This window comes from Euphorbia lathyris, chromosome 4, assembly GCF_963576675.1.
Source record: "Euphorbia lathyris chromosome 4, ddEupLath1.1, whole genome shotgun sequence".
In the NCBI taxonomy this organism is placed as follows: Eukaryota; Viridiplantae; Streptophyta; class Magnoliopsida; order Malpighiales; family Euphorbiaceae; genus Euphorbia; species Euphorbia lathyris.
The window spans coordinates 83,978,500-84,000,961 of record NC_088913.1 but is presented as its reverse complement, the minus strand read 5'-3'; the positions used below and the strand labels follow the sequence as shown (position 1 = coordinate 84,000,961).

Sequence of the window (22,462 nt, the reverse complement as noted above, 5' to 3'; positions counted from 1 at the left end):
AAAGTATTCCAAATGAATATAACTAGCACGATTTCAATGTAAATTTAACGTATTTATATATGATATTTTAGGTATATTTTGGGCTTAACAAGAAATATAATAAAATAATATATATCAAAGTGTGATCAGCATTATTAATTTTTTTTTTAAGAAAAATGGAAATATACTAAAATAATATATTGAATTTGTCTTCTATCTATACGTTGCAATTTGCATGAATTTTAAAAAAATTAATTTTATATATATATAACGGTAATAAAGGTAATATATTTAGTTGTATTTTTTTAATTGTATTTTTTTAAAATTGTATTGGAGGAGGAATATAGTTTTATGTTAGTTTCGTGCTTTTATGTATTTTTTCGTTTTTAAATTTTGTATTTTATTATGTTTTGTATTCTCGTTTTTTATTTCAATAAAAAATATCGTTTGGGATATATGTTATTTTTGTAATTAATTAAATTTTTTAATTAACTATTTCGGTTAAAAATAATTATAGATATAATTGATGTTTATTTTTTTAACTAATTTATAGATTAATGGAATTATTTAAATTGAATGATGAAATAATTAGATTAATTGTTTGGTGAAAAGACATAATAATTTATTTGAAATGTGTAAGAATTTTATGACAAGTGGGTCCTACGTAAAAAAGTGATACAAATAGGTATAATGGAGAGGTGATTGAGTGTATTAGATTTTTTTGAAAAAAGTGTGTTTTTTGTGTTATAATTAAAAAAAACTGTATCACCCATTGTGGGTGCTCTTAGCAAACTCTATTAATCAAATCTGAGATATTCTAAGCTTTATTTTAGTCCAATATTCAAACACAAACTCATCAAATTACAATTATAATTTCTCTATCCCAAAATTTAATACATATATACCTATGATATCAGATAACCAAACAAATTAAACAAATAATTTGAGATTTTATAGAAACATTTGAATCTGATTTCACTGTCAAGAAGAAGAAGAAATTACAGATTTAAGCCTAACCGGAAACGGTTCCATTACACATAAAACCTTGCAATTATGAAGAGAGAGAGTAAAAGCACAGAATCGTTAGACAATTTCAAATACGACAAACAAAGATTAATTAATTTCTGAATTTACCTCTATACATGACGACGACTTCAAACATATTACTGGAATTGATTTTGAAACGATGATCAAGGAATGATGCGCTTGCCAGGACGATCGGCGACTTGGAGAGTTTTATCAAATATTGAGCTCAATGAATCTTAATCAAATCCGCGACTCGGAGAGATTAAATAGTTATTATCTATTTGGTAATGGAGTTTGGTAAAGGAATGAGAGAGAAAGGAGAGTTAGAGCATCTCTAGTGGACTTAAAAATGGACTGATCTGCAAATTTATAAAGTTATTTATTGGCCTCTAACCATTAAAGGTGGAAAAAGAGTGGTATCTATATAAGGAGGCTGTTCAAATTTGGACAGTATTATTTGTTGAAAAGGTTGAGAAAGAAAAAGAGTAGCTTCACTAGCAAATGAGAGACACGCTCCTTATTTTTTTTGCTGAGGTAGGAGAAAGTGACACTCAATTGCATAGAAGGCATGTTTTTCTGCAAAAAAAAAATTGAAAGCTGCACTTGAAGTGGGCCAGCTTCACATCATTTGAGAACACAAAATGCTAGTTACTCCTTTTAATTTAATAATAATTAATGAATAACTTAATATTAATAAGTATTAATAATATAAAAAAAATAGATTAAAGTAAATAAAATAATAGGAAGATATCTAACCACTAGAGGGATTATTTAAGAAGAGTATTTTAAAGGTGGATGGTATTATGTAACAGTGTAAAATGGTTATGTGGCAATGGTTTAAGTGTCTAACTACTAGAGTTGTTCTTAGAGAGAGAAAGAATATACATGCCTAAAAGAAAAGAAGGAGAATAAGGATAAAATATGACTGATCGCGTCCGTTTCTTACGCCTGTTGTTGAAACACATTTCCACATGATTTTGATTTGACAAAATTATTTAAGTAAATGATAAAAATATTCTAACACATTAAATTTAAATGCTTTGATTTATTCACACTAATGTGTTTGTTCAATGTTGAGTTAATTGATTTATAAGACATTAAGATAAAAAAGCCTAAAGGCCCATAAGAGGAAGTCAAGCCCAAGTCAACAGATCAAGACCACACGGTCCAGGAAGACAAAACGCAGTCGTATCAAGTAAAACGATCGCTCAGCATGAAGAAGGATCGAGAAGCCTTCTAACAAAAGCTTCAAGACGAAGCTGCTGAGTTGAGCGACAAGGCAGTCAGGTCAGCGGCAGAACAGAACAAACTTGGAGACAAAGTATTTCTACTTTGGGTAAAGCTCAGAAGACGCAGTAAGCTGTCTGAAAGACTTTACTATAAATGTGCAAACATTCTGTTCATCTGACGAAAAGCTGCTGAGCACTGCCGTAGACAGAAGATGCAAGAATCTCATTGGCCAACGACACTGAGCACGTCCTGAGTGACAGCGATAGGAAGCCGTTAGCCTCCAACGGTTATTTCGAAATTCGAAATCACCGGTGCTTGACGTGTCACTATAAATAGGCCTTTCAAATGCTTCATTCGATGCAGATCTTCAATTAGTCGAAACGCTGACCAAATTCATACTTGAAGTTCTGTGAGGAAAGCAAAGCAAATCTTACACCAATTCCAATCATTGTGTAAAAGTCTAGAGTGATTTTATTAATCTAAAGTGTCTTAGCAATTGTTGTTTAGGACAACCACTTTATCATTTCTAGAAGAATAGAAAGGAGAAGCTGAGTACTCGGTTATAGTACTCAGCGGTAGTTATAGGAGTGAGTAGAGGAATAGAGGAAGGTACTCTTGTATACTCAGCTTCTATTGTAAAAGGTTTCGTGCTCTACCTTTAAAGAGCTCAGTAGAGGATTCAAAAAGCTCGGAACGCGTTCCAGGGACTGGACGTAGACGGAGAGGCCGAACCAGGATATGTATGATAAGTAACATATTTCTAACCCTTAAACTCCTTTATCTATTGCTTGCTATAAAACTGACTAAGTAACGAACTCACACTGAGTTGAGTGCACTAAGAAGCTGAGCTCAGGAATAGACTTAAGTGCTATCAAGGAAAGAAACAGACTTAGTCACCAGTTGACTAAGCTTGTGTCTTAAAACTACTTAGCGCCGCTGTGTAAACCTTTTCTCAAAGAAAAGAAGTCGGCCTTAACAGACAAAATTTTAAATAGTTCCTATCCCCCCCCTTGGAACTAAGCTTGTCACGTTATACGGGACCAACAAGTGGTATCAGAGCTTAAAATCTCACTGAGCAAGATATAACTATCTTGAGCTGATCCCCACAATGGCTGAGAATATCACTCATTTCCTCCCAGGAAATCAGACAACTCAGATTCTTCCTGAGGGACTGTCCATTACTCGGCCTCCTCTGTTCTTCGGGTCTAACTACACCTTTTGGAAGAACAAAATGAAAAATTTCATTCAGGCAACAAATATGAGTGCATGGCTTTCTATAGTCCAAGGTCCATTTGTTCATATTGAAACTATTGACGGCCAAACGGTTGTTAAAACTGAGACTAAGTGGACAAAAGATGATCTCAAGAAGCTACAAAATCATGCTTCGGCTATAAACATGCTTCATTGTGCGTTAGATGCTGCAGAGTACAACAAAATTTCAGGTTGTGAGTCAGCACAAGAAATCTGGAAGAAACTAGAGGTCACCTATGAAGGAACCAACAAAGTTAAAGAGTCCAAGGTGAACCAGCACATGAGGTTATATGAGCTGTTTGAAATGAATGATGATGAAGGAATCTCTGAAATGAACTCAAGATTCACAAACATAATCAACGAGCTCAAAAGACTTAGCAAGATCTTTACTGAGGAAGAGCAAGTCAAGAAGATACTGAGGAGTCTTCCTAAAAGCTGGCAAGCCAAGAAAACTGCTATTGAGGAAGCTCAAGACTTGACCACCTACAAATATGATGAACTCATTGGATCGCTGCTGACCCATGAGATCTCAATGAAGAACTTTGAGGTGAAGGAGAAGTCTGAGGACAAGAAGCAAAAGTCTCTTGTCATGAAAGCTGACTCCACTGATGGGAGCTCAACAGACGATGAAGAAATGGCAATGTTCACTAGAAAAATGAAAAGGTTGTTCAGAAAGAATGATAAATATTCCAAGAAGCCTTACAAAAAGTTTGACAAGTACAAAGCTGAGTCCAGCGACAGCAAGTACAAGAAGGACATCTCAAAGTCCATCACATTCTTTGAATGTCATCAAACTGGCCATATCAAATCAAGTTGTCCTACTTTGAGGAAGGAAAAGAAGAACAACAAGAAGGCAATGGTGGCAACCTGGAGTGATAGTGATGAGTCATCATCATCAGAAGCTGATGCCACTGAGTCAGCAAAGATCTGCTTCATGGCAGATGAGCTTGCTGAGCCTTGTATTTCTGAGCATGTTGACCTCTCCATTGCATCTGACGATGAGGCACACTCAACTGAGGTAATATCACTACCCCTGCTCAGAAATGAAATGATAAATGCCCTGAGTGACCTCTATACACTTATCAAAAAGTGTAACAAGAAGGTTAGAGCACTCAGCAGGCGATGTGACGAGATTGAAGAGGTCAAACTTAGTGACCTTCAATATCTTCTCCAAGACAACTCAACTTTGCATAGCAACGTAGAAACTATGCACAAGTTTGTCTCTGAGGTCTAATCAGATTCTAAGAAATTGAGAAAGGACATCACATCTATTCAGAACCAATTCAAAGTTCCGAATAAAAGAAATATTCCTCTGAACACTTAGTACTGAAGTAGTAGTCAGCAGAGATGGAATCCTCAGCGGAATGTCCAGTGTGACTTCTGTGGGAAGAAAGGACACACCACAAAGGTGTGCTGGCATGCTTGATGGCGTGTCACCTAGAACTGTTCTTTTTAACGACGAAATGTATATCACGATGATTGCGCTATGACTATGGATATGGTCTTTCTAAGTGCTTTGTATCTACTAGATGTCACTACGTAGGGGCAAGTGTACCCCGTCGTATCAAGTAATAATCCGGTTAAGACCGGATATCGAATCCACGGGATTTATAACTGCAATTATTAAACGACTCGGTTTTATACGTTATTTAAGCGGTGAATACTTTGAGGTTGGTGTGGGACATAACTACAAACTACTCCTAACTACGCGCGAGGCGAATTTATATAACGAAACTCTATGGAGTGATATGAATGCGATAAGTTATAACTATGACAAATAATGACTTCTAATGTTTATACGGTTGATGGTTTGCTCGTGCAAAGATGACTACGTGTAGAGGAACCGACCCGTGAAGTACTTAGACTACGTGGTTCCTAGTCAAGGCGTGTCTAATGCTTGGGACCAAAAATTAGGGCCCGTAAGTTCCGTGGTTTGTCAATTCCTACGGTTTCCGGTTTGTCACTTCCGGTAAGGCAACACCTATATGAATCCCTAAAAATAGCCTGAATGACGTCGGAAGTCACGTTCTCCTACACAACAATCAATTATAAATATCAAAACAAGTAACAAACATCAACACATATATAGAAAAGAAGATTATGAATCATGAATTATAAATATGGAAAGTGTAAATATGGATTACAAACAAGCCTAGTACATAGGATGAGATCAAGCTAATTAGCAAGTGTATAGGGAAGAATCCACCCTCGGAACTAGCTAACCGGACTCAAAAGCCGTCTCTAAGGACTTGAATGGTGGAGCTCTCGAGCTTGGTGTGCGGAGATGGAGCGGGACTTTGATGAAATTCCGGGAGAGGGAAGAGTTTAGTTACACAAAGCCTAAAAACAAATCTAACCAACCACAATCAAAACAAGTATAGTTTTTGCTCTCTCTAATGGTGTCATTTGTGTATCAAGAGCTACCTATTTATACATATCAAGCTAGGGCAAAGTTGTAACTTTGCAAGGTACAAGTATGGAGCAACATTATTTGTGCAGAAATCCCATAATACGCCCCGCGTATGGTGGAGTACGCCCCGCGTGTATGCCCATTCCGTCGGAAATCTCCTGCATGTGGACCAATTCCGGATCTTGATGTCTCAAACACGCCCCGCGTAGGATGGACTACGCCTTGCGTGTTTGAGTCTCTGACTTTTTATTGCTTGATTTGGTCCTTTTAGGCCGTGCGTAGCTTGAGGCACGCCCTGCGTAAATGAGTCTCTGATCTTTTTACATTGAAGAATTTCCTTACACGCCCTGCGTGTAAGGTGGTATGCCCCGCGTATGGATCGTTGACTCGGGGAGACCATGCAGTCTGACTTTTCAGGATTAGGCAATTATTTCTGACATGTTGTTTCACGCCTCGCGTAAGTTGGTGTACGCCTCGCGTATGCTGACTAGATTCCATGTGGTGTTTGTGGATAGGGCAATCATTTCTGACTTGATGTTTCACGCCCCGCGTATGGGATGATACGCCCCGCGTATTGGCATGAATTTTGCTTCTTCCTTGTACCTGAAATACAATTCTTGAGAGCCGAGTTAGCTTGACGTTTTTATTTCCTAAATATATCAGAAACAAGGGAATTTATCCGAAAATACGGAATTTATTATTATTTCATTATTTTATTCAAAACACTCTATTTTTGAAATTAAACTTTATTTATTTCTTCTAAAATTAACCCGTAAATCATGCTAAAAGATAGGGGTAAAATACCCCTATCAAACCTCCTCGGACTTTAAAGTTTTACTTGTCCTCAAGTAAAAGAAATTGAAAGACAAGGGACTGAGATTATTAAGAAACAAACCGACGGTTGGTTTTACCAAGTGCGTGATTTCAAAGTTAAAGTGTCACGTCCGGGTCTAAATTTCTAGAATTTATACCTTGATAGTAATATATATTATAATTATTAGGTGTATGATTTTTATTTGGTGTTATAGAAAAAGTTTGGAGTTAATTTGAGGGTTTTATATATAAATTAAAAGTTAGGATAATTTTTAAAAGATTATCAAAAGATGGAGGATCAAACTATGAATTGGTTTGATAAAATTATATGAACTTTAGTTTTGAGTATATTTTATAAGGTTTTGATTAAATCCCTTTATAAACGTATATATGTAGCTATGTTAAATAAAGTTAGTTTTTATGGCTGATAGTTTCTTACTGAGATTTTTGTCTCACCTTTTTAAATGTTTTAATGTTTTTAGGTGAGAAAGTACATGATAGAGAAAAGGTTACCGACCGATTAGGTAAGGATCGGAAGTTGTTGCTTATTATTAGAATTATGGTTAGAACTTTGGTATTGCAATGGTAATATAATGATATTTGGATAAATTGGAGACTTTTAAGTATTGATTATGATCTTTCTATTTCACGCCTGATGCCGATTGAGGTCGTTTAGGGTCGGGTATGACATAAAGTTTTATGCAAAGTTTTTGGCGAGTAATTAATAGGCAATAATAACGGGGGTTGATTATCTTTTGAGAACGGGGGTTGATTATCTTTTGAGAACCCGATAGTACCTCACCAAGGGATTTCACTCTTACGCTCAAACTTTGGTGGGTTGGTGTTTTAGCACTCTTCTTTGCACTTACCCGAGATCACTTTTGAGTTTGCATTTTCATCCGGGTTTTTCCTCCTAAGTTATGGTTTAGACAATATTAAAAATGAACCCGGAGGGGGGTTGTAATGTGGGTGGCTTTTTAGTGGTTAATTTTTGAAAGCTCGAGTTTAAATACCATTTTGGTGATCGCACCGTATTTTTATTTTGGCCTTAGCGAGTTCATAAGATATACTCGAAATTGCTCGGGTGGAGCTTGAGAATGCCTTTTTCTCTTTATTGTATTTTTTCTTTTCTTTTTGTTTTGAGAGCGGCACAAAAACGATTTCGAGGGTTTAAGGTGTTTACTTAGTAAGGCCTTGACTTATTTCGGGTGAAAATTGATTTCGTTGGTATTTAAACAAGAGGAAAAAGAGGGTTAATTGTTAAAAGGGTGTTGACAAGAAAAGTCGGTTAGTAGGCTCGAGGGGGTTTCCTAGCGGTTGATAAACACGAGAAAAATAAATTAAGAAAAGAATTAGACTAAGTGGGTTCGTTTTATCATCTATTGCCATTTTAACCAAAATAGGTGTACTTAATCCGGTATTAGATGCAAACTCTATGACTCGAGTGAAGCCAAAGCTCTCGAAGAATTGTGAAAGAAATAGAGTTTTCGTACGAACTCCTTTAGGCTCAAAAATACCTCACAAAAATTCGGGTTTAAATTGTGTACTATCGAATTGTCGCTAAATTTTCAAACATCCCGTCTTTATTGCCTTTTTAAGTTTCATTATGGAGATGACATGTGGGTTAGGACTCAATGCTTTTTGTTTAGTATCGCCTAGTCTTTACATAAATTCTACAACTTCAAAATTAAGACTAAAATTTCATATTAAAACCGATCCTTTGTGCTCCGACGGTATTTACATTTAAGGACAAATAACTGAACATTTAGATTAGTTCCGAGGGAGGTTAGTGTGTCGGGAAAAATTTTATGAATTGATAAATTAGTTTAATTATTTTTATGTTTGTTTGATTTTTTTTTGTTAGTGCAAAACAAACTGAAAGTGCGGGGTTGCACGACCCTCCGCGTTATTAAAATGACGTCTATTCCAAGGACGTCGCAAAAGAAAAACAAAAACAAAAACAAATGGTGAATTAAAAGTGAGACCCTTGGGGGTCAGATGCTACGCGAGGCATGCCCAAAAGGGCGCCTCGCGTAGATAGTGCGTTTTATGCTGTTTTTGGGCAGAGACTCAAATACGCGGGGCGCCCTGCGTGTTTGAGTTTCTGAGTATTTTATGCAAGAAAATAAAGGGCACGCGGGGCGTACCAGGGGGTACGCCCTGCGTGAATGTTCAAAAACAATCATGAAAATAAACCGACTAAACACGAAACATAAGGAAGGTTAAAAATATATTAAAGGAAAAGGAAAGTACAAGAAAACAAGAAAACAACTAATAACACAAACTAAAACAAACATAAAGAAAGAAAATACAAAATAATAATGAGAACTGCGGTTGTGGTGGAGGAGGGTTTCCGTGGATGTTGAAGTGGGTGTTAAGCCCAAAATATACCTAAAATATCATACATAAATACATTAAATTTACATTGAAATCGTGCTAATTATATTCATTTGGAATACTTTTACGTCTTTATTTACTTCTTTGATGCAAGGTACTTAATTATTTGGTTAAATCCAAATAGGAGCTAAAACGGAGCTAAAATGGAGGAAAAACCTAAAAAACATACCGAGAATACGTATCAGTCAGAAGAACGCTCAAGGAGGACGAGAAGCAGTCGAGAGATGGGGAGATAACTCTCTGTCGCGACTGAGATTTTCATAATCTCAGTCGTGACTTACGAAAGGCGTCACGAAAGAAGAACGAAATCTTCAACTCGCCCCTGTACCCCCTATCGCGATTGAGATTTTCAGAATCTCAGTCGCGACAGCAAAGTATTCTGCACATAATTCACATGTTTTAATCCGAGAAACGCGTATGTTCGTTTGGATAAAAGTGACCCTTCACCAACGGACACGACCCATCATTTACAACCCTTCAACAACTATAAATAAGTGATCCATTTCAGAAATTGAGAGGTTGGAAAAGTTAGAGAAATTAGAGAAGAAAGTTATTATGTTGAGTTTCTGATTCAGAAAAGAATCAGAAAGTTAGATTTCATTTCTGTGTAAACAAACTTGCTGTACACAATTTGTTATTAGATTAGTTACAAACACAGTATTAGTTTAGTTTCAAAGGTTGATCAGAGACGAGTTTTCATTCTGGTATTGGACTGACCAGTCTCTATTCCGAAGATCCAGCGAGAAGAATTGACGGCTGAAGCGTATGAGGTTTGACAAACCTACGGAGTTTGAGGGAAAGATTGACAACCCGGATCTCAATTTTTCGTTGCAATGCTCTCCAAGTTTCTACTTCTCTGTTAACTTGTGAAGATTCACATTTCATTAATGATATACTTATTTATTCAATACATTCTTTCTGTTGTTATTTTGATATTGTTCTGACAAAATGATTTTCAAAATGATAAATTGGTGTTTTTATTAAAACGTTCTATTCCATCTTATTCATATAAGAACTTTGTTGAACACTTGACAGATTTAGTTTTTATGGATGATATGATCGCTGATCGCGGCTTATCAGACATAAAATACTAGTTTGATTAAGGTAGCAATCTGCTCCGATCCAGAGAGATTTCTACAGTTCAAAGCCATTTAATTGAGTAAATCCCTATATTGTTACATGTCCATAATCTTTCCAAAGTTAAAGTTGTTTTCTTTGCTTTATGAAATAAGTTTTATACCTTCTATTTATTCCAATTACGGAAGTATCTGTCTTGTAATCAAAATCTCAAGACGGAACTGTTCTCTAAACTCAATATAATATTTCTGTCTAATCCTAATTTACCCAAACCAATTCCATCAATTAAACGTATTTCTTTTATTAAACCTAAACACGTGATTAAAACTGAATTAAATAAAGTTTTAGTTAAAAAGGGTTCCCTGTGGGTTCAATATCTTTTATTACTACAAGCATATACCGTGCACTTGCGGAAATCACTCAACAAGTTTTTGGCGCCGTTGCCGGGGAACACCAAAATTTTTGACAAAATTTTAAATTTTTCGTGTTTTATTTCGAATCTAGGTTTAAACATACTTATTTTAACTTTTATAATTTAATAATTTTCATTTACTAATTTATTTATTTTTCAAATTCTGTTTTGTAGGTAGTTTCGGTTCATGCAAGATTTCAGGTTCATGCGCAGTTCTCGAAGTTCAGGCATTGTACCAGACCCTATAGACCCAGAAATTGAGAAAACCATTAGGAAGAACAAGAAAAATAAGAAAAATAAAAATAAGACCCCAGTAAAAACATTTACCGAGCCAGAAAAAATGGCAGACCCACCAACACTTATGGATTACGCTAGGCCAGGTGTGGCCGGTGTGACCAATAGTATCGTTAGACCCAGAATCACCGCAAACCAATTTGAAATTAAGCCAGCTTTGCTTAATATGTTGCAAAATAATGTAACATTTTACGGGTTACCTAACGAAAATCCTAACACCCATTTAACAAATTTTCTTGAAATTTGTGACACTTTTAAAATCCCAGATGTGACTGCAGAAGCAATCAAACTTCGCCTCTTTCCTTTCACTTTGAAGGATAGAGCCAAAGAATGGTTAACTTCTATGCCAGCCGCAACTTTTGCCACTTGGGAACAATTAGCCCAAGCATTTTTATCAAAATATTTTCCCTTAGCAAAAACCGCAAGAGTCATAAAAGAGTTAACATCTTTTTCTCAAAATGATAATGAGACTCTTTATGAAACTTGGGAACGTTTTAAAGAACTTCAACGTTTATGCCCACACCACCAATTACCCGCTGAACTTTTAATGCAAACATTTTACAATGGACTAAATCCTACAACTAGGGGTTCATTAGATGCTATGTCGGGAGGGCTATTTATGAAGAAAACATCAGCCCAAGCGAGAGAACTTTTGGAGGAAATGGCAATCAACAGCAGTATGTGGCCCACGGAATGTGGACATATGCCGGGGGCAAAACCATCATCCTCAACCACACCATCAGTTAAAGGTATAGTTGAACTTGATCCAGTCGCGATGCTACAAGCCCAATTTTCTGCTTTATCGCAATAAATTGACAAATTTATGGTACCACGCGATACCAATGGTAATCCAATCCAAACGGATGTGGATTACGAAAATATGAGTGAGATCGAACAGGTAAATTTTGTCCAAGGGCAAAACCAAACTCATAATCCTTATTCTAATACTTATAATTCTGGATGGAGGAATCATCCTAACTTTAACTGGAAAGATAACAATAACAATAATGCAAGTGCTAATCAAAATCGTGCCACTAATTATCAAAATCAGTCAAGAGATATGATTAGCACTTTCTCTTCTAAAATCGACAAGTTCATAGATGCTATCAGTGGAAAAATAAGTAATCACGACGATGACTTTAAACGGATCGAAAATAAATTCGATCAGCTTATTAAAAACCACTCATCTAGCATCCATAATTTGGAGGTTCAAATTGGTCAACTTGCTAAATCAATTCCATCCCGAAAAGAGGGAAGTCTTCCCAGCCATACGGAAGAAAATCCGAAAGAGCGGGTGAAAGCTATCACTCTTCGTTCAGGGAAATATTATCAAGGGCCTGAAATGCCCAAAGATGCAACATTACCAGGAACTGATTTACCAAAGTCCAAATAAGATATCTTAAACACAAATAGTTCACCATTTGACACAAATACCAAAACTTTTGTACCCAAGCCACCTTTTCCGCACAAATTTCGAAATAAGGACTATGACAAACAACTTCTAACGTTTTTGGATAAACTTAAAAATTTGCACATCAATTTGACATTTATGGATGCAATCACACAAATTCCTAACTATGGTAAGTTTTTAAAAGATTTAATTTCAAAGAAAATCAGTTGGGAAGGAATTTCATCCATTTCGTTAACTGAAGACTGCAGTTCAATCGTGTCAAGTAATTTGCCCACTAAACTCAAAGATCTCGGATGTTTTACTATTCCATGTAAGTTGGGAGATATTGAATCCCAAGTTGTCTTTGTGATTTAGGAGCAAGTATAAACTTAATGCCATTGTCTATTTTTAACAAGTTAGGTTTAGAAGAAGATATCAAACGTACCAATATGGTTTTGCAATTAGCGGATCAAACCACTAAGAGGCCATATGGTATAATTGAAGATGTTTTAGTCAAAGTCGATAAATTTATTTTTCCTACCGATTTTGTTATATTAGACTTTGCATATGATGTAAATTGCCCTTTAATTTTTGGTAGACCGTTTATGAACACGAGACGCGCTCTAGTAGATGTGTCGGAAGGGAAGGTAGTTTTAAGGATAGGAGAAGATAAGATCGAGTTTAATATGAACAAAGCGATGAAATACCCTATGGAGGAATTCGCTTGTATGAAACTTGATTTAGTCGAGGAATGTGTCAATGACGTTATTCAGAGTGAAGAAATAATTGAACCTATAATAGGTGAGGAATTAGAAGATAAGGACCCAGAGCCTTTGATTCGAGAAGATGGACCAGTTCCGCCTTCAATTATAACACCCCCTAAATTAGAACTTAAAGAGTTACCCAGTCATTTGAGGTACGCTTTCTTAGGAGAAGGCGATTCTCTGCCTATAATTATTTCTAACAAATTAACAATTGATCAAGAAGAAAAATTGAAAGAAGTTGTTAGAAATAGGATAGGAAGTATGAGATGGCAAATTTTAGACTTAAAAGGAATAAATCCTAGTATCGTAATGCATAGAATTCACTTAGAAGAGGATAAGCCACCTAAAGCGGATAGGCAAAGACGCTTAAATCTGAATATGAAAGAAGTAGTCAAAAATGAGATTACTAAACTTTTAGACAATGGAATCATTTATCTGATCTCGGATAGTGAATGGGTTAGTCCAATCCATTGTGTACCTAAAAATGGAGGCATAACTGTTGTAAGAAATGATGAAGGTGAACTGATACCTACACGAACCACCACCGGTTGGAGGGTTTGTATAGACTATAGGAACCTAAACAAAGCAACTAGGAAAGATCATTTTCCTCTACCTTTCATTAATCAAATGATCGAAAGGATAGCTGGTCATGCATTTTACTGTTTCCTAGACGGTTATTCCGGATTCTTTCAAATTTACATTTACCCGGATGATCAAGATAAAACAACCTTCACGTGTCCTTACGGAACATTTGCATATAGGACAATGCCTTTTGGTCTATGTAATGCACCAGCAACATTTCAACGATGTATGACAGCAATATCTAATGACTTCATTGAAGATATAATGGAAGTTTTCATGGATGATTTTTCAGTTTATGGAGATTCTTTCGATGCATGTTTAGAGAACTTAGATAAAGTATTGTCTAGATGTGAGGAAACAAATTTAGTATTAAATTGGGAAAAATGTCATTTCATGGTAGACGAAGGAATTGTTTTAGGTCATAAGATATCTGAAAAAGGTTTAGAAGTGGACAGAGCAAAGACTTCAGTTATACAAAAATTACCCCCACCAACCACTGTTAAGGGAGTAAGATCATTTTTAGGTCATGCAGGTTTTTACAGAAGGTTTATAAAGAACTTTTCTGTAATCTCCAAACCACTTACTAATTTGCTTATGAAGGATTCCACTTTTGATTTTAATAAGGATTGTTTACAAGCTTTCAATACTTTGAAAACAGCTTTAGTCAGTACACCTATAATATCGAAACCCGATTGGAATCTACCTTTCGAAATTATGTGTGATGCAAGTGACTTAGCTGTAGGATGTGTATTAGGTCAAAGGAAGGATAAGAAATTTCATGTTATATATTATGCGAGTCACACATTGTCCGGTGCACAGTTAAATTACACCACAACTGAAAAGGAAATGTTAGCAGCAGTTTTTGCATGTGATAAGTTCCGATCTTATTTGTTAGGATCTAAAGTCATCATCTATACAGATCATGCAGCTTTACGATATTTATTTGCTAAGAAAGATGCAAAACCGCGTCTTATTAGATGGGTTTTATTATTGCAAGAATTTGACATTGAGATTAAAGACAAAAAGGGAGTTGAAAACCTGGTCGTCGATCATCTATCAAGACTTGAGGATGAAAACGGTCCCATCGGTGAAACATCAGGCATTCGAGATGATTTCCCCGATGAACATCATGCAAGTACAAAGTGTCATAGCTCCATGGTATGCGGATATAGCCAATTACTTAGCTGCACATGTTGTGCCAAATGGATTGAATTCTCAGCAAAAGAAGAAATTCTTTTCAGAAGTTAAGAAATATTTTTGGGAAGATCCATTTCTGTTCAAAACATGCGGCGATGGAATACTTAGGAGATGTGTTAGTGAGTTTGAATATGACTCTATAATGTTGGAATGTCATGCTAGCGCTTACGGAGGTCATAATAGCGTAAGCAAAACAGCAGCTAGAATACTTGAATGCGAATTCTTTTGGCCTACTCTGTTTAAAGATGTCCGTTCATTTATTATCCGCTGTGATAAATGTCAAAGAACAGGGAATATAGGAAGGAAAGATGAGATGCCTCTTACGAACATATTGGAAGTTGAAATCTTCGACGTGTGGGGGATCGATTTCATGGGTCCTTTTCCTACTTCTTTTGGCAAAAATTATATATTAGTAGCCGTAGATTATGTTTCAAAGTGGGTTGAAGCAATTGCAACCCCGACAAATGATTCTAAAGTAGTTGTTAAGTTTTTAAATTCCATATTCTATCGATTTGGAGTTCCTAGAGTTATGGTAAGCGACGGTGGTACTCATTTCGTAAATAGAAGTTTTGAGTCACTTATGAAAAAATACGGAGTACACCACCGTATCTCTACGCCATACCATCCTCAAACGAATGGTCAAGCAGAAATTTCAAATAGAGAACTCAAATGGATACTTGAGAAAACAGTTTCGTCTTCTAGAAGAGACTGGGCACATAAACTTAACGATGCATTATGGGCATACCGTACTACGTTTAAAACACCTACCAGAATGACACCTTATAGATTAGTCTATGGTAAAGCTTGTCATTTGCCGGTTGAATTAGAACATAAAGCATATTGAGCTATAAAAACCCTTAATTATGATTTGCAAAGCGCAGGGAAAAAGCGTTTGTTCGACTTAAACGAGTTGGATGAATTACGCTATTTGTCCTACGAAAATGCAAGAATTTTTAAGGAAAAAGTTAAAAAGTGGCATGATGCCAAAATCAAAATTAAAAACTTTAATGTTGGGGATAAAGTCTTACTTTTTAATTCGAGATTAAAGTTATTTCCAGGTAAGCTAAAATCTAGATGGACTGGACCATTTTTTGTTGTTAAAACATTTGATTACGGAACTTTGGAGCTAGAAAAATCCAATGGCGATCGATTTAAGGTTAATGGTAACCGTTGCAAGATTTATTTCGACGGAGCTCCAATTCAAGCAATTGAATCCGTGATTAAATTCTATGAAAATTAATTTATTTAGTTTTCATGTTTTTAATTTATAGTTTTTCTTATTTTATGTTCATAATTTTTATTCTTTTTCTTTTTAATTTATTTATTTTTATTTATTTTTGTGTACAAATAAGTTTTGTCAACATTAAAATTTTAATTTAGTCATGTTTTGAAAATGATTTCATTAAGTGTTAAGTGTTATTGAGAAATTAAATATGCAGAAATCTCGGTTGAGATTTTCCATGTTTCATGATTTGGAAATCTCAGTTGAGATTCCGAAAATCTCAGTTGAGATTTTTTTTCTTTTTGCAATTGAAATAACTGTAAGGGATTACAGTCTTCTTTCTTTAAAATTTCTGTCAGTTGAATCAAAGAGGTATCACTTTGGCACCTTTTTCTTTTTAACAGACACAACCTTTCACTTATAGGTCTTATATATTCCTGTAGGACCAGACTTCTTCCATTTCATTTTATCTTTCTGAATTTCTTTCTCAAATTCTCAAATCCTACAGACTTCATTTTCTTCTCTCTCACATACATGACTAAGTCTTTGAAAAATGTTCAAAAACACACTTTTGCTCAAAGTGGGAAAGTTGATATCTCTGATCGTTATGGTGCATGGTTTCCCATTTATAACCATGACGAAGGGAAACACTTTCTGCAATTCAGATATGCTCAATTCTTTGGCATGATGTATATGGACGAGTTTCTGAACGAGGAACTCGGGATAAGCGACGACATTGATCGCTATCTTACTAATTTGGGTTGGACCAAATTTGCTTCTATGAAATTTCCTATAATTGGAAATTGGGTTCTGGAATTTTTATCCACTGTTCGATTCGTCAACAAGAGACGTGTTCGTCTCAGTTTTCGTTGTGAGGGGCAGGTCTTCACTTTTGGATATCCAGAACTACATAAGTGGTTTGGATTTCCACCCCGAGACACAACTCAACACCATCCTGGAAGGGATATGACTTCTAGAGATATATGGAGGATGTTAACAGGATTTTGGCGATTCAATCCATGTATTGCCTTCAACAAATCCATCAATTCTAATTCCATGCTGTATCTACATAAATTCCTCTGTCACAGCCTTTTTGGTCGAGTCAGTAGCAATGTTGTGAAAGATACTGATCTCTATGTGTTGGGCGACATTTTCCAAGGTAACTCAGTGAACTCCTCGAAGATTCTAATGGAGGGGTTAGTTGCCGCTTCCCGTTCGAAGAACCGGAAGATTGGGTTCGCCAACATCATTTGTGGAATCATACTAGGAGCCAAGGGAACCATTTCTGTCCCTTGGACTGATGCAGAACCATTCCCTATTCTAGACTACGAGTTCTTAGAGAACGAGGGGCTTGTCAAACGTGTTTTTCGTTCTGGTCCAACATTCCTTTCTGCACCAGAGAGGCAAGTCTTCATTCAAACGAAGATTAATAGGGCCAATGCACGTCGTCTGTCATCTACTCAGGGATATAATATGAGTTTCTGTTTTGTTTTATTATATATGAGTGTTTAAATTTTGTGTTTTTAGGAGTAAGATTTTTTTTTATGTAATATATATTAAGGTATTGTTTATATTTTAGATTATAATAAATAAAAGTGCATTAATTCCTTAGTTTATTTTTTTATTTAAGGAACAACCCTTGGTTTTCCTTTAATTTAATGTTTCAGTTTTGTTTATCTCAGTTTCAGGAATTAATATTCACATTAATGTCACTTAATTATAAGAGGAATTGGTTTAGAAGTGTTAAAATCATCAAAAACAGTCTCAATTTTACCCAAAATTTCCAAAATCTCAGTTGAGATTCCGAATTCTCAGTTGAGACAGCAAGAGGACCACTTTCAGCAAAAAATTTGACCCCCTACGTACTTGCTGTCGCGACTTCCAGTCACGGGATTTGGGCGAAATTTTGCCTCTTTTCCTATTCCTACTCCAATTACTTACCTATTCATCTATCCTAATCAATACCTATTACTTACACCTATTTAAATCACCTATTTTTACACCAATCAATCATCTTTTCTCTTCCCAATACCAAGATTCACTCATCTTCCCCAGAAATCTTTACCCTATTCATCTTCTTCTTCCCTAATTCACCACCATTATCTTTTACTCTTCCTTTCATCCTTTCATATTTTCTTCATCCCATTCACCAAAATTCACAAACAAAAGGCCTAGACAAAAGACCGTTGCTAACAAAACTAAGGCCACCGAAGTCAATCGATTACGGGTTCAATATGGAGCACCGTTCGACATTGCGACGGAAGCCGAAGGACGTAAATATCGCCGATTTTCTAATAGCCAAATAGAGTTCGTCGACATGCTTTTTCTTGACACCGACACGGTAAACACACTTTCTTTTACCGAGCGTATTGATGAATTTCTTTCCGTTCTTGGTTGGAAATTATTTTATAGTATGTGTTTTCCTAGTCTTAAATCGCATATTATTGAGTTTTTGGTTACTCTAACCTATGACAAGAAGAAAGGGGTTATTTTTTTCGGAATGATGGAGTTCGTTATGACGTTGGGTATGCGGCCATGAACCGTTGGTTTAGCTTTCCTACTCGGAATTTTTATTCCAAACCAAAGCCTTTTAATTCACACACGGTTTGGCAATCTTTAACCGGTTTAGATGTTTTTAATCCAAAGAATACATCTAGTAAATTACTTAAGGATGATTGTATCTTCTTCTTTCACAAGTTTTTATCATTTTCCTTATTTGGTCGGGTTGAAAGTTCAAAAGTGCAAGTTCGTGATTTGTTTGTGTTGGATAGTATTTTTAAGGGTTTGACCATTGATAGTATCGAGATGATATTTACTAATTTAGTTCGAGCTTCCAAGTCCCGCAATAAGCAAGTGCCTATGGGTAATTTAATTACCGGCATTGTTTTGGGTGCTCGGGGTGAATTAGTAGATTATCAAAATATGCCTCATGTTGGTTTACCTTCATTGGATCTCACGGCACTTCAAAGGGCCAATTTACTGAAGAAAATGGGACCACCCGCCTTTATCTCTTATGAAGCTCGTACAAGACGTGTTTTTGCTACCATGGGTAGTGAAGCCTCGAGTTCTCAAGGTTTGGGTGCCTAAGATGATGAAGAGGAAGATGAAGAGGAAGATAATGAAGAATTTGATGAAGAAGAAGAGGAGGAGCATGTTGATGTTAATGCCACTGAGCAAGCAAATGTGGAACCAAATGAAGAAGAACAAGTTGGATGGCAACGTGTTTTGCAACAAATGAACGAGCATAACCGTCACATGAATTTACGGTTAGATGAAGTCGTTGCCAACAATACCGAAATGAGTTCGAGGATAAACACGGTGGATGCCAATATCACTACATTGAGACATGAGCACAAATCTACTCGTCGCCGGTTGCTATCTTTCTTCCGACGCCAAGGAGTTGAGACTACGCCTTCGCCACCACCTTCACCTTGATAGGTTTTATCCTTTCCATCTTTAACTCATTTTCGTTATTATTATTATGTCTTGTTAATTTGGTACAATATTTTTAATTATGTTTGGTACAATTCTCTTTATTATTATGTTTGAATGTTATCGTACTATTATTTTCAATTCTAATTCGTATGGTTTATTTCGTACTATTTTTCGTGTTTTATCGCTTTTTGCACCAATGAGGACATGGTCCAAATTAAGTGTGGGAGGAGATATTTCATATTCATTTTTAATTTTAAGTACGAATGAATGCCACGAATGAGAATGAATGCTATTTATTTAAAGTATAAATGCATATTGTTATTCAAGTTTAAGTAAAATATAATGCAACATTTTTTTTTAAAAACCAAATGCAACATTTTTGCTTATAAAGTGCAACACTTTTCAAAAAACAATAGCAATTTTTCATAAAGGATACATTTTTTTTAAGTATATTTTTCTTATGTTTTAAACACTTTAACTTTCAAAATAATGTTAAGCATATTTTAAGGTTATCTTTATTGATAGAAATAATATTTCTATACGGCCAATATTTTTACAAATATTTTTACAAATCTCCGATACGATTTTAACAAAAACGTCTTGAGTAAATGTATATAAGTAAAATTTCTTTAGTTTCAAATATCTACTTTATATCATGAATTCATGATACATATAAATCTTATTTTCAATTTTCAATTAGGTTTATAGGCATAAATCAAACTAACAACTTTAGCTTTTTAGCTCGATATGATTTTTCGTCTTACATTAAAAACCAATTGAAGTTTTTAAGGAAACTTTAGCCATAATACATGTTGAATTTCAAGTCAATATAGGATGAATGTGCTATTTTTCCTTTCCCAATTTATAATTTTCAATTTTATAACTCGTGTTAATTTAATCAAGTAGTCGTATTCTTAACTTTTGGCCACGATTGAGACCACCCTTATCACAATCGAGGTATGAAAGGGAAGAACATTAAGTACCGTTTACTTTTGGCCACGATTGCGACCACCCTTATCACGGTCGAGGTATGAAAGGAATGTTAGAAATTAAAGCAAAATTAAACGTGTTTAAAGTTTTAAGTAACGATTGCGTCCACCCATGGCATGGTCGGTACCTCTTAAACGAACACGAAAGCAAATTAATTCATATAAAGTCACGGACGAGACCACCCTTATCACGGGCGTGACTAAGCAAATATATTAAACCTAAGTCCTTAATAAATCTATATTTGTAATAGTTTAGGTTTGGGAAAGGAAATTTTGTGCTTTTAATTGCCTTGAGACGAAAGATTCGGAAACATGCATGCTTACACCGTCCCGAATACTTCAATATAAAAATTGAGATACAAGACGAATAATATATCTCTTTTACACAAGCTAGTTTGATACTTTGCGTATAAATTTACCATAAAAAGTTTATCTTTCGGTTTAACTAATTCAAAGAGGAATATATGGATATATGTTCTATTTATAAAGAGATTGAGTAAAGGATAATGATAACTGGTAGGGAAATTCCGATCAACTTTCGTCCTTGTGGGGGGCATCGTTGGGTTCGACGGGGGGAAGCTCTGATGCCAAAGTCAGTAAGGTGAATCAAGGAAACAAACTGAATTGACAAAGGTTGTGAGAATGTGTACCTTGATAGCCTAGGGAATCAGGCTATATATAGCTAGGAAGTCGTAACCTTCAGGCAACTAGAAAGCCTCCATTAATGCTCCATTAATGGCGGTTACAAGTTATCTTTAACCTGGCGGTTAGCTAATTGATAACTCATTAATGATCTTTATGGCCGAGTCGGCGACCAGCCGTTACAGCGGAGAATCAGGTGAATGAAGAGATTCGCCTCATAGGTCCGCCAGCGGATCTCTCCAAGCAGATTCGTGGAGATCCGCCTGCCGGCTCCCCTTCGGGGATCAATACGCGACGTTCTTGAGGTGAATATCCCTTTTAGTCCTTGGGATAATATCACAATGTTATCAGAAGCCCCCCCAAAATGCCCTTAAAGTCCTTTAGGGCTTTTGAGCTTCTGCGCGCCGTCATAGACATCTGTATTAATGAGCGCACTGTTCGATGCCAATGGATGAATGACACGTGTAGTGGACGCACTGTCCCAGGAAGGAGAAAACATCCTTCTTCCTCTTTCGCTTTCTCTTTCTTCTTCATTTCTTCATTTCTTCATTGCTTGAAGCTTTTTCCGGGAATTTTTCAGAGTTTCGCACCAAGCTTCCGATTTCACATGTAAGTTCATCTTCTTTTGTTTAACTTTTCTCTGGATGTTTAGAAGTTCGTCTTCATCTTCTAGATCAACTTCGGAGCTTTTTAATTCGACCCCTTCTCCCGAAATAGAAGTTGATTTTAGTTGGACCACTTCGTCATCGGAGCACTCCTCTTCCTCCGAGGACACGATTAACTCTGATTTAGCTGGGTTTAGTGACTCGGCGTGTAATCGTTACCAAACTTGTTCCACTAGGAATCCAGCTCTTTCCACTTCCGTCTCCGGTACCGCTCCGGCCGTTAAGGGTAGGTGTTTTCCGGGGACAATGGCCTCTTCTTCTATCCCACCTAGGAAAAAGAATCCTCGAGCGGAGTCTACTCCGTCTCGTATGAGTGTTGCGGATCTAGTGGATCTGGCGAATCACTATCCTTGGATCAATAATTATGAGACTCAGTTGGCCGCAGCCCATCAACGACCTTCCTATCCGCCTAGCGGTTTTCTCACTGTGTATTGCAGTCACGTAGAGAGGGGGTTCCGGCTTCCTCTCCCAAAGATGATGGCAGACATCCTCTCCTACTTTGATATTACAGCCAGCCAACTACATCCCAACGGTTGGTTGGATATTGCTTTAGACTGCTACCTCGCCTCAAATTTAGGAGTGGTGTATACGGGTCGTGTTTTTAGGGCCTTCCATAAACCCTCAAAACGGAAGTATGAATCCTATCTCACCCTTGCCAAATTCGGGACATATTCGCCCTTTAGTGAC

General features: G+C 36.2%; 1 non-coding gene across 1 annotated transcript; it reads right to left on the bottom strand.

Moving 5' to 3' along the window:
* Positions 1-11,313: 11,313 nt before the first annotated feature.
* Positions 11,314-11,420, bottom strand: LOC136228179 (small nucleolar RNA R71). Its single transcript, XR_010688513.1, has one exon. It is a non-coding gene; the product is annotated as a small nucleolar RNA R71 (small nucleolar RNA).
* Between the last annotated feature and the right edge of the window lie 11,042 nt (positions 11,421-22,462).